Source organism: Alexandromys fortis, unplaced genomic scaffold (genome assembly GCF_014885135.2).
Source record: "Alexandromys fortis isolate MF-2015 unplaced genomic scaffold, M_Fortis_MF-2015_v1.1 scaffold_356, whole genome shotgun sequence".
Taxonomy (NCBI): domain Eukaryota; kingdom Metazoa; phylum Chordata; class Mammalia; order Rodentia; family Cricetidae; genus Alexandromys; species Alexandromys fortis.
In genome coordinates, this window is record NW_026068235.1 from 95,595 (window position 1) to 106,946 (window position 11,352).

Genomic DNA, 11,352 nt, shown 5'->3' on the forward strand with positions numbered 1-11,352 from the left:
CTTGAAACATGGCTAGTCTGAGTTAACGAAGCTGTGTTAGTCAACACTCTTTAGTTGTGAGAAAATGCCTACAGAAAGGAATTTAAAAGGAAGACATGATTGTTTTGGCTCATGGCTTCAAGCTTTTAGCTGTGGTTACTGAGCTTTGCTGGGTTGGGCCAGTAGAGAGCAGGATGTTGTGACAGACCACAAGTGGAGAGCAAAGCTGTTTGCTCAATGACAGCAAGGAAGTTGGGGTCTGGGGAGTAGGAAGCAGGGACAAGTTATATACTTCAAGGACATGCCCTCAATGACCCACTTCCTCCAACTAGACCCTACTTCTAAAGTTTCCAAAACTTGTCTGCAGCCCATCAAGCTATGAAGTCATGGATGTTTAAACATATCCATTAGATCAGAGCCCTCATGATCCCGTCAGCTCCCAAAGACCCTGCCTTTGAGCACTACTCATTGAGATCAAGTCTTCACAGGAGCTCCCAGATGATGTTTCAGGTCCCAAACATAGCTATAAGTGAAACACAGACTATTTTTTAAAAACACACTGAACAAGATGTAAACTATCTGACTAAGTTTTGTGTTGATTACTTATTGAAATGATAGTGTTTGGGGTTAAATCAAAACATGATTAAAACGAACTTCTTGTGTTTTGTTCTTTTAATTTGGCTACTTGAGAACTTAAAATTATATACGCAGCAAGTGTTGTATTTTTGTTGGATAACTCTGACCTAGAGTTAATAAAGTATTGTTACAAAGTAGTAAGAAAATCATTTAGTAGAAAATGAACAAGACTTGGGTGCTAACTTCACAAAAAGAGCATTCACATAATTGGCAAGTATATAAAAGGTGCCACGGTGGCACACGCCTTTAATCCCAGTACTCGGAAGGCAGAGGCAGGTGGATCTCTGTGAGTTTGAGGCCAGCCTGGTCTACAGAGTGAGTTTCAGGACAGTCAGGACAGCCACGGCTACACAGAGAAACCCTGTCTCAAAAAACCAAAAAAAGAAAGAAAGAAAGAAAGAAAGAAAGAAAGAAAGAAAGAAAGAAAGGAAGAAAGAAAGAAAATGTCGCTGTCTGAGAAGCTATAGAGGCAGCCTGAGATGAGATAAACACAGGGTAACCGAAAGCCTCAGGCGGATAAGAACGTGAGACAGTGAAAACTCCAGTCTGAACGTCTGGTAGATGTGGTGGCTTGAATGAGATGCCCCATCAGTGTTGGGCATTCGGATACTTGCCCCCAGTTGGTAGCGTTTGGGGAAGATTCGACCTTGTTAGTGAAAGAATGCCACTGGGAGAGGATTGTGAGCTTTCAAAGATTCGGGCTGTTTGCTTCTTGTTTGTAGCTTGAGATGTGAGCTCTCAGCTGTGCTTCTACAGTCTGGTATTTCTGGCCCACCATCATAGACTGTAATCTTCAGGAACTATAAGCCCAGATAGGCACTTTCTTCTATGAATTTCCTTGGCCACGGTGTTTTATCACAGTAAGAGAGAAGTAACCGACATTGGAAATGTCGATCAGTCATTAAGTTCACTCTAGACAACTGGTGACCTTTGTAAGATTGACCAATGACAGCTCTATGGCCTTCTAATTCCTCTTCTTTGGCATTTTCTTGGCAGTAATGCACACAACTGTGCCAAATAGTTAAGAGCCACATTGGTTATAAAAGTACTAAACTAGAAACAAAACCATCCGTTGCTAACAGAATTGAAAAATGAATCATGGAATAATAATCTAAAGCACAACAATGGAAATGAAATAAATCTAAAGCCATGATAGCATCCTGGGGCTGGGGAGATGGCTCAGTCAGTAAAATGCTTGCTAGACAAGTATGAGGACCTGAGTTCAATGCCCAGGACACACATAAAGGAGCATGGTGGCACGTATTTGTAACTCCAGCACTGGGGAGATGGAGACAGGATTATTCCTGGGGCTTGCTGGCTGGGCAACATGGGAGTTCCAGGCCTACTGAGAATCTCTGTCTCCATATGTACCTGCACACATATATTCACCTACTCACATGAACACACACAGACAAAACAATGAAAAAAAGCCTGGGGGCCACCCATCATCAAAGACACTTCTCTTTGCAGCAGACTGAAGGCCATTACAAGAAAACCACAACTGATCCATATATGGAGTTGTGGAGCCCCGTCACAATGGCTACATCTACAGAACACTCCTGCACCTTAGGCTCAGGAACACCATGGAAGAGGAGGGCCGAAAGACTGTAAGAACAGAGGACGAGGGAATTTTCCGTGAGACAGTGTCTCCTAATAGTGTCAGAAACTACATGCATAAAGTCTAAACATGATTGCTGAAACACGAGCTGAGCAAGGCCAATGCAATAAACATGCTACATTGGACTGGGAAGGCTCACTGTGTGGAATGAAGGAACCCGGATGAACGTTCACAAGACACGTAAGTCGGTTTGTATGAAATTCCAATTCTATAAGTTAGGAGTCAGGACAGGTAGACCTTTGGAGGAGCAGGCAGAGAGACCATATGAGGGAAGTTGTCTAGTGACGGTGAGTTTCCATCTTAGACTGTGTGCTGATTATACCAATGAGCTCACCCATCACTTCACTGTTGCTTTAGACCCCCATTAGTATATTAATCAATAAAATAATTTATGTCAATATCTCTGAGCCACATATTCGGGTACCACCTTGATCCAAGCAGCCTGGCGGTGGAAGCCAGAGGACACAGAGTTGGAGATGGGTCTGACCTAAATAACGAGAGTTTGTTTCAAAGAACCCACGGAAAACCTAGTAAGTGAAACAACTCTGTTTTACTTGCTGTTCACTCATGACCCACCCACCCCTCTTTTTAGATATGAAGGGATTTTATCTACAAGTAACCCATGTTAGGGGAGTTATTTGCCTTTTCCTTAACCAGAAGCTAGTGAGATAGTAATATCTTCCTTCATTTCTTTGTTTGCTTGTTCATTTGTTCGTTCCTCCTTTCCTTCCTTTTTTTTTTTTTTTGAGACAAGGTGGCTCTATGTATCCCTGGCTGTCCAGGAACTTGTTATGTAGAGCAGGCTGCCCTCAATTTCAGAGATCTTCCTGCTTCTGCCTCCTGAGTACTAGAATAAAGGTGTGCACCATCATACTTGGCATTAATTTAATTTTTAAAATTTTTTTGGTTTGGTGACTACTTGTAAATCTGCTCTAATGCTCATATGAGATAAAATTTAAACTTTTTGACCCCGATTTTATTCATTGTAAAATACACGGTGCAAGAATCCAACTTCATCTGTTTGCTGGCATACACGACGTAATACATAATAAAAAAGTCAGTTTTCTTTTTAGAACTAAAATTAGAGCATTATATATGAGCTTAGGAAGTTGCGAGATGTAGATGGTTACTGTTTAATTTAATACTAGAATCAGGAAAAGAACACCATAAAATGATTTCTCACCCAAAGCAGGACTTAGATCTGAACAAGCTTGGGGACCTCTGATCTGGGGAGTATTTGCTGCTTCAGGATAGGTGTCCAGAGAAAGTGGACAGAGGAGAGGAAGCCGACTTCCTAAGGCCTGGCCTCCCCTTTGGACTTTCTTAAATGTCAGACTGCCATTCAGAAGTAACTGGTGACCATGGGCTCTGAAGTCTCTCACACTGATGTGCACTAAGAATTGGTTTGTGTTTCCTCGTTTCCTGATCTTGTGGGAGCTTCTGAAGAGGCCTTATGGACTATGGCAGGAGCCATGTTTTTTTTCCAAGGGCCGCCATGAGACTGGAGGAGTCCCCACAGGGGCAGATCATGCTGAGTGAGCGTAAACTTGTTAATGTACAGCCGGACTCACACTTCCAGGGCACTTGCCGGCTCCAAGGGTATTTTTGTTCTAATTTTTCTGCTTGGAGAATCCTCTTTGCCAAGGCTTTTTGGCACAATTAGCAGAGATTTCTTCTTTTCCTCAGGGACCAGGTTCCTCACGTGATCTCTACCTTTATTTTTTTTTAAATTTAAGTTTACATACTAGCCCCAGTTCCCCCTCCCTTCACTTCCCTTGACCCCTACCTCCCCCATCTCACCCCCATCCGCTCCTCAGAGGAGATAAGGCCTCCCTTGTCTGTCTGCCCTGTCTTGTTGCACTTTATCTCCTACCGTGAAGGGATTTCTTTCCTACATATAATATATAATGACAAGCATCATTACCAAGACTGAAGTTCCAAAGGAATGGATGGTTTTGCCGCGTGAGTTCACTGAGTTTGGTCATGTCAGGCGGGTCATCTGTCTTAGGGTTTTCAGATGTCTCGGGAGGTTTGGGCCATAGCTGTAGTACATGGGAACTTTCAGGAAGCGTGGGTTCCACATTTACTGTCTGCATGAGACACTCCTCTCCTGATGGCTTTTAAGCAAGAAAATGAGGGGTGCTCTCAAGACTGGCTGCTAAGCAACAGCCCTGCCCTAGAAGTTTCCCTTCAAGTCATTGTGACACTGTTTTCTGCAGAGCTGGGAAGCCTGATTGGAGTAGTAAGTCTATTGTGACTTACTGCTTGTCAGTGACCAACAACAGGGTCCTAGGCTCACTCTCTTCAACTCTGGTACAACTTAATGTGCCTTGTTCATTCCTACCATGAGGGGTTTGTTCTCACTATAACTGTGCCTGAGAAACTCTTCCCAGGTGAGAAAATTGTTGACTACCTTTGGCTTTGGTTAAGATCTTCCCACAAGAGTCATTGTCTAGGACTGGATAAGTCAAAGTATTGTTATTCACTGGGTGCTTTTAAACAAGCTTTCGTCTTCTTCATTTCTTTCTTTATTTACTGTTCAACACGGCAGAAGCAGAATATCATCCCCCTGTACAAGGAGATTAGTCTTTCTTACCGCTCTGCCTTTCCCACTTAGGGTGGTACCCAGCATGTAGTAATAGGAAGTGCTTAGAGTTTATGGTGAAGGACGTTATCCAGAGAGAGGACTGCCTATCAGTCGCCAGCGCTCTCATCTCTCATGAGATCTCTGTGCTTGGTGTTAGGGGATGCAGTGAAACAGTAGATAAGGCTCCAAGCTGTGGTTGCCTGGCTCTGGCTCTGGCTTTACAAGGAACCAAGCTTCTCCAGGTCTCGGTTTCCAGGAAGCAGTAGTATCCATCTTAGGAGGCGGCGTGAGAACTAAGTAAGAAGATGCAAGTTCAATACATCAAGTTTGAGCTGCATGAGGTGGCATCTGTCTGTAGTCACAACTGCTCCAGAGGTTTAGGGAGGATCGCTGAGCCCAGGATTCTGAGACAGGTCTGGACTATACAAGGAGACCCATCTTAAAAGACAAGAAACAAAACCAAAAATAGTTTGACATATAAAGTGAGCCTACAGTGGATATTATGGAGAAAGAAAAAGAGCCATTATATTCTTACTACATGAAGATTCTTTTAATTGTCAGTAAGAGACACGCGAATGCTTTAAGCAACAAAGGAGGATTGTATAGTTAAAGGGGAGTCTTAGAGACTCTACAGGTAGAAGTGCAGCTGGCTTCATGAAGGAACTAGAATCAGCAGCTATGAAGCTGTTGGCAAGTGCTCGCACTAGATCTTACATTCTAGCTCTCACACTTAGACTAACTTTCTCTTTCCCTTGTTTCTCTACAGCCCCTGAGCTTACATTCTGCCACTCTTAATGACCAACAGACCCACAGTTAATCTCAGTTGTGAATTCCAGGAAGTGATAATCTAATCTGCTTCATTGAGTCTAATGGCCAGTTAACCAGATAGCCATGTGAGGGGTGACAGCAACTGTCAGCCACCACTCTGGTTTTAAGTACAGTTCATGTTCTTAAAAAAAAAAAAGGCTCCTGCTAGCTCATATTCTGGGCAGCTACCCCATGATGCATCTGCGGCCCCTCCATGATGAGTCTCCGAACACTCACCAATCCTGGCAGCACTAGAGCAGCACCTGGGCTTTCAGCAGAAGCAGGATGATGTACAATGGAAAAAAGAGAGCATCTTCAACAAATTGTGCTGGCAAAACTGGATTTCAATCTGTAGAAAAATGAAAATAGATCCATGTCTGTCACCGTGCACAAAACTCAAGTCCAAGTGGATTAAAGACCTCACTATCAGTCTGAACACACTGAACCTGATAGGAGAGAAAGTGGGAAGTACACTACAACAAGTGGGCACAGGAGACCGCTTCCTACGTATAACATCAGCAGCACAGACAGTAAGGGCCGCATTGAATAAATGGGACCTCCTGAGACTGAGAAGCTTCTGTAAAGCAAAGGACACTGTCGCTAAGACAGAAAGGCAACCCACTGACTGGGAGAAGATCTTCACCAACCCCGCAACTGACAAAGGTCTGATCTCCAAAATATATAAAGAACTCAAGAAACTAGACCGTAAAAGGCTAATCAACCCAGTTATAAAATGGGGCACTGAGCTGAACAGAGATCTCTCAACAGAAGAAGTTCAAATTGCCAAAAGACACCTAAGGTCATGCTCAACTTCCTTAGCGATCAGGGAAATGCAAATCAAGACAACTTTAAGATACCATCTTACACCTGTCAGAATGGCTAAAATCAAAAACACCAATGATAGCCTATGCTGGAGAGATTGTGGAGAAAGGGGTACACTTATCCATTGCTGGTGGGAATGCAAACTTGTACAACCACTCTGGAAAGCAGTGTGGCGGTTTCTCAGAAAATTTGGGATCAACCTACCCATGGACCCAGCAATACCACTCTTGGGAATATACCCAAGAGAGGCCTTATCATGCAACAAAAATATATGCTCTACTATGTTCATAGCAGCATTGTTTGTAATAGCCAGAACCTGGAAACAACCTAGATGCCCTTCAATTGAAGAATGGATGAAGAAAGTATGGAATATATACATATTAGAGTACTACTCAGCAGTAAAAAACAAGGACTTCTTGAAGTTTGCAGGCAAATGGATGGAAATAGAAAACACTATCCTGAGTGAGGTAAGCCAGACCCAAAAAGAGGAACATGGGATGTACTCACTCATATTTGGTTTCTAGCCATAAATAAAGGACATTGAGCCTATAATTCGGGTTCTTAGAGAAGCTAAATAAGAAGGAGAACCCAAAGAAAAACATATAGGCATCCTCCTGAATATTAACTTTCATCAGGCGATGAAAGAAGACAGAGACAGAGACCCACATTGGAGCACCGGACTGAAATCTCAAGGTCCAAATCAGGAGCAGAAGGAGAGCGAACATGAGCAAGGAACTCAGGACCGCGAGGGGTGCACCCACACACTGAGACAATGGGGATGTTCTATCGGGAACTCACCAAGGCCAGCTGACCTGGGTCTGAAAAAGCCTGGGTTAAAACAGGTCTCACTGAACATAGCGGACAATGAGGACTACTGAGACATCAAGAACAATGGCAATGGGTTTTTGATCCTATTGCATGTATTGGCTTTGTGGGAGCCTAGGCTGTTTGGATGCTCACCTTACGAGACCTGGACGGAAGAGGGTTTTCCTTGGACTTCCCACGGGACGGAGAGCCCTGATTGCTCTTAGGGCTGAAGAGGGAGGGGGACTTGATAGGGGGAGGGGGAGGGAAAGGGGAGGCGGAGGTGGGGAAGAGACAGAAATATTTAATAAATAAATAAAAAAAGAAGCAGGATGATGTTCGGGGCTTCCGATCTTAGACAAGACAAGCTGTGCTTGATTATGCTCATTGGGCTCCTTCCTGAAAAGGGTCACCACAGACCTGCCTTGTAAATGTCCTCATCTTGTCCTGTGCACCAACAGCTTCATCGTTTCCTTCCCGCAGCCTCAGCCATCACGCAGATGTGCACAGGCAGACAGAAGACGGTAGGGTGGGGGCTCCACTTCGTTCTCACAGTCTTTCCACCTCTCGCCTGAAGCAGCTGGCATTTCCACACTGTGAAAAGGTTTTCACCAAACCTCAAACCCCCCCCCCAAGGGAGCTCATGTTTTGACTGTTGATTTTATTTTAGTTCATTAGGTAGATTCAAGATGACCTTTACAAGGAGCAAAAGAGACTACAGAATCCTGGGAAAAACTGATAGGGACACATAAAGTGAGCCTACAGTTTCTTCATCACAGGTTGCTTTGAGGAGAAGGTCCATTTGGAAATTGTGCTGGGATGAGATTCCAATTGGGCAGTGACAAAAGACTTTTTTTTGTTATGTAAATTAACCCATTTATTTGTTGGCTGTGCACTATTGTAGTTAGTAGGCTTGTGTATCAAATGGTAGCACTTTTACTGGTCTTTCAGTTCCTTCAGTCTTCTGATGGCAGACTTCACTGTGACGGCAGAAGTCGTGTTGTAGGTCCAGGCCCCGCCAGCTACTATCTTCATGCAGGAGCCACAGTGCCAGATGCCAACGGCTTGTCTCTTCATCTTGGTCTTGCCACAGAAGGAGCAAGTGTACTTGGCGTGCTGGCTGATTTCAATTTTCTTCACCATATTCCGGAGGGAGGCACCATAGCGGGTCCCGTATTTCCTGATGATTCAGACCTTCTTGGTGTGTTTAGCCATGTCGACGGAACCTAAGCCAAGCACGGAGAGCCAGAAGACTTTTTGATTATTCTCTTGGCCCAGCTGACACAGAATCTACTGCCTCAGGGTCTGTCTTCCAGCTCCTACCTTCTCTGTCTAGAGGAGCATTTACTTGCTGAAGGTCTGAAACCGAGGCCATGCAACCTGAGAAATACAGCACAAAGTGATGAGCAGGGACCCTCATGCATCGGCAGGCTTCCGCTGGAGGTGAATGAAAGTTTGGACGTGGTGGCCTTGACCGGGGCTTAGATCAGAGGATAATTCTATGCTCAGGATTTAAGAAGTGATATCAACCCAAGTCCTTACACATTTCTCGGTCCTCCTATCTTACCTCAAAGCCAGCTGGACTTGGAATGAAAATAAATATTTTTTTCTATATAACTCATTGAAACATACTTGCTGAGTACCTACTATATAAAGTAAAAAGCATTAAAGATCAGGTAAAAAAAATGCCCCAATATAAAAAACAATCTGTATAGTGACGTGAGAGTACTGTTGAGCCTTCCTGTTAAATCTCCCCAGAGAGGGGTAAGTGAGACATCAAAGCACAGCCCCATAGAGACACAGACGCTTATGGTGATGGCCAGCACAACTTCTGTAGACTGTTGCACATCACAAAGACTTCGGAGACCTGGACCCTGCTTCCAGGAGCGCTTGGCTTGCCCTAAAGGTATACTATCCCTGGCATGGAAGTCGAGGGTTTGTAAAAGCTCACTGTCTGGCACTTGGACAAGAGCAGTGGGATGAAGTGGGAAGAGTCTTCGTGGGCAATGGAGGGAGGCATGTCAAGACTCCCCTTGAGTTGATGGGGGGATGTTTGCCTACCCTTGGCATGTCCTGGTGTTACATACTTTTACTGTGCACTCTGAGGGCTTTCTTCAGGGCAGACGTTAGAGGGAACTGTCCCTGGTTGCAGAAAGCACCAGTGAAGTCATCCATGTCCAGGGTCCACAGCATGGCACCTCCCAAGTTGTTCTGCTTAAGCCATTTGGCCTGTTTAAGGATAGAGGACAAAAGTCATTTGATTTCTTGAAGCTCAGGGTTGGGCCCTCAGAACACCCATGGGACTGACTTTACCTTGATATGAAAGCTCTTCACATTATCATAGCCAACCCATTTGCTGCCCTGATAGGCATAAGGTACTTCCTGGTCAGCATCCCAGGCCTCAGTGGCTCCATCATTCAAGAAGGTGCAAATCTTTAAAAGTCACGAGATAATAATCCTTTAAATATTATGTCATGCAAGACAGAAAGGAACACTTTATTTTTTCTTCCTTTAATATATGTATCTTGGGGAGGTTTCCAGTGGCTTTTATTTGGAGTTAAGAAGTTTGAGATAGTTTTCTTTTTGTGGTTCTGGGGATGAAACACATGGTATGGCTCATGCTGCAGGAGTACTCTGCAACTGAACTTCATTCACAGCCCATATTTTTAATTACTTATTTGCTTTTTGATAGAGTCTCAGTCTATAGCCCAGACCTCAAACTGTTGACTCCTTTGCCTCTGAATTCTGAAAACTGATATTGCAGCTTAATATATACAGCCCCACAGCAGACAGAAATATTCACGACATATCATTGTATACTATTATACATCTTTAAAATGTATGGTACTAGAGATGGAACCCCGGGCTATACTCATTAAGGCAAGAGCTGGACCACTGAGCAACACCCTCATCTCATGCTGCTTTCAAATGCTCATTTACTGTCCATGTTGGCGTTTTAGAGTCTGTAGCAATATGGGGCATACATCCATTTATCACTTTATTTATCCATATAAATAAACTTAAGAATCTTGTCTGTTGCATGAAGGGTTATTATATATTGTTAGCTCCTCAGTTTAAAAAATATATTCTATATGTACAAAACTTTTAAGTATTTGGAATGGTACTCACTTGACAGAGATGGCTTGTTTGTTTTATGTCTTCCCAGACCCAAAATAATCGCACAGAAATTATATTAATTAAATCACTGCTTAGTCTATTAGCTCAGGATTTTTATTAACTCTTACATCTTAAATTAACCATATTTTATTTTGTATTTTACTATGAGGCTTGTGGTTTACTGGTAAGGTTCTGGCTGGCAGCTGTCTCCTTCGGCAGCTACATGATATCTCTGACTTCTTCTACACTCTCGCAGTATCTCTTCCAGCCTGGCCATATTCAACCCTGCTGTAGGCTGAAGCAGCTTCTTTATTAACCAATGGTAATAAAACATATTTACATCATACAGAGGGAAATCCCACATCAATACTTTGCTTAGAGCAGGTAGATACTGGACATAATGAACATTCAAATTCAGCAGATTTCTATCCCTCAACCCCTGGGCAACAAGCCCAGCTCTGGGCCTGATATTCTCAGAGAAATGTATAGGCAATGTACTGACCTCATAATAGGCCCAGATGCTGGACTCCTCTGTGTAGGGCCCTAGTGCCCCAGCACTAGCAGTGGGCACGCCGATTCCAGTGCTGGAGGGGTCACTCAGGGTGAAGGTTTGTCCATACGCTGGGAATCCAACAATGAGCTTCTCGGGAGCTGCTCCATTTTCATCCCAGTAGGTCATGATGTAGTCCTGCAGGAGCATAGGTTAGCTGTAGGCCTCAGGTAGTCAGTGCCCTGTGCTGGGTTATGTTAGTTACCTGTTCTAACTGCTCTGTTGAATTAGGAGCTGTGGGGGCTGCGTCCCCGGCACCCGGCCGCCCGCATGGCTAGCTTATGCCCGAAATAATTACACGGAAACTGTATTCTTTCAAACATTGCCTGGCCCGGCTAGTTCCAGCTTCTTATTGGCTAGCTCTTACATATTGTTCTAACCCATTTCTAATATTCTGTGTAGCCCACGAGCTGGCTTACCAGGGAGGATCTT

General features: G+C 43.9%; 1 protein-coding gene and 1 pseudogene across 1 annotated transcript in view; one reads left to right on the forward strand and one right to left on the reverse strand.

Moving 5' to 3' along the window:
- LOC126493842 (acidic mammalian chitinase-like) overlaps positions 1–11,352 on the forward strand; it is a 109,886-nt gene that overhangs the window by 31,935 nt on the left and 66,599 nt on the right.
- On the reverse strand, positions 8,084–8,468 carry LOC126493847 (60S ribosomal protein L37a-like; annotated as a pseudogene).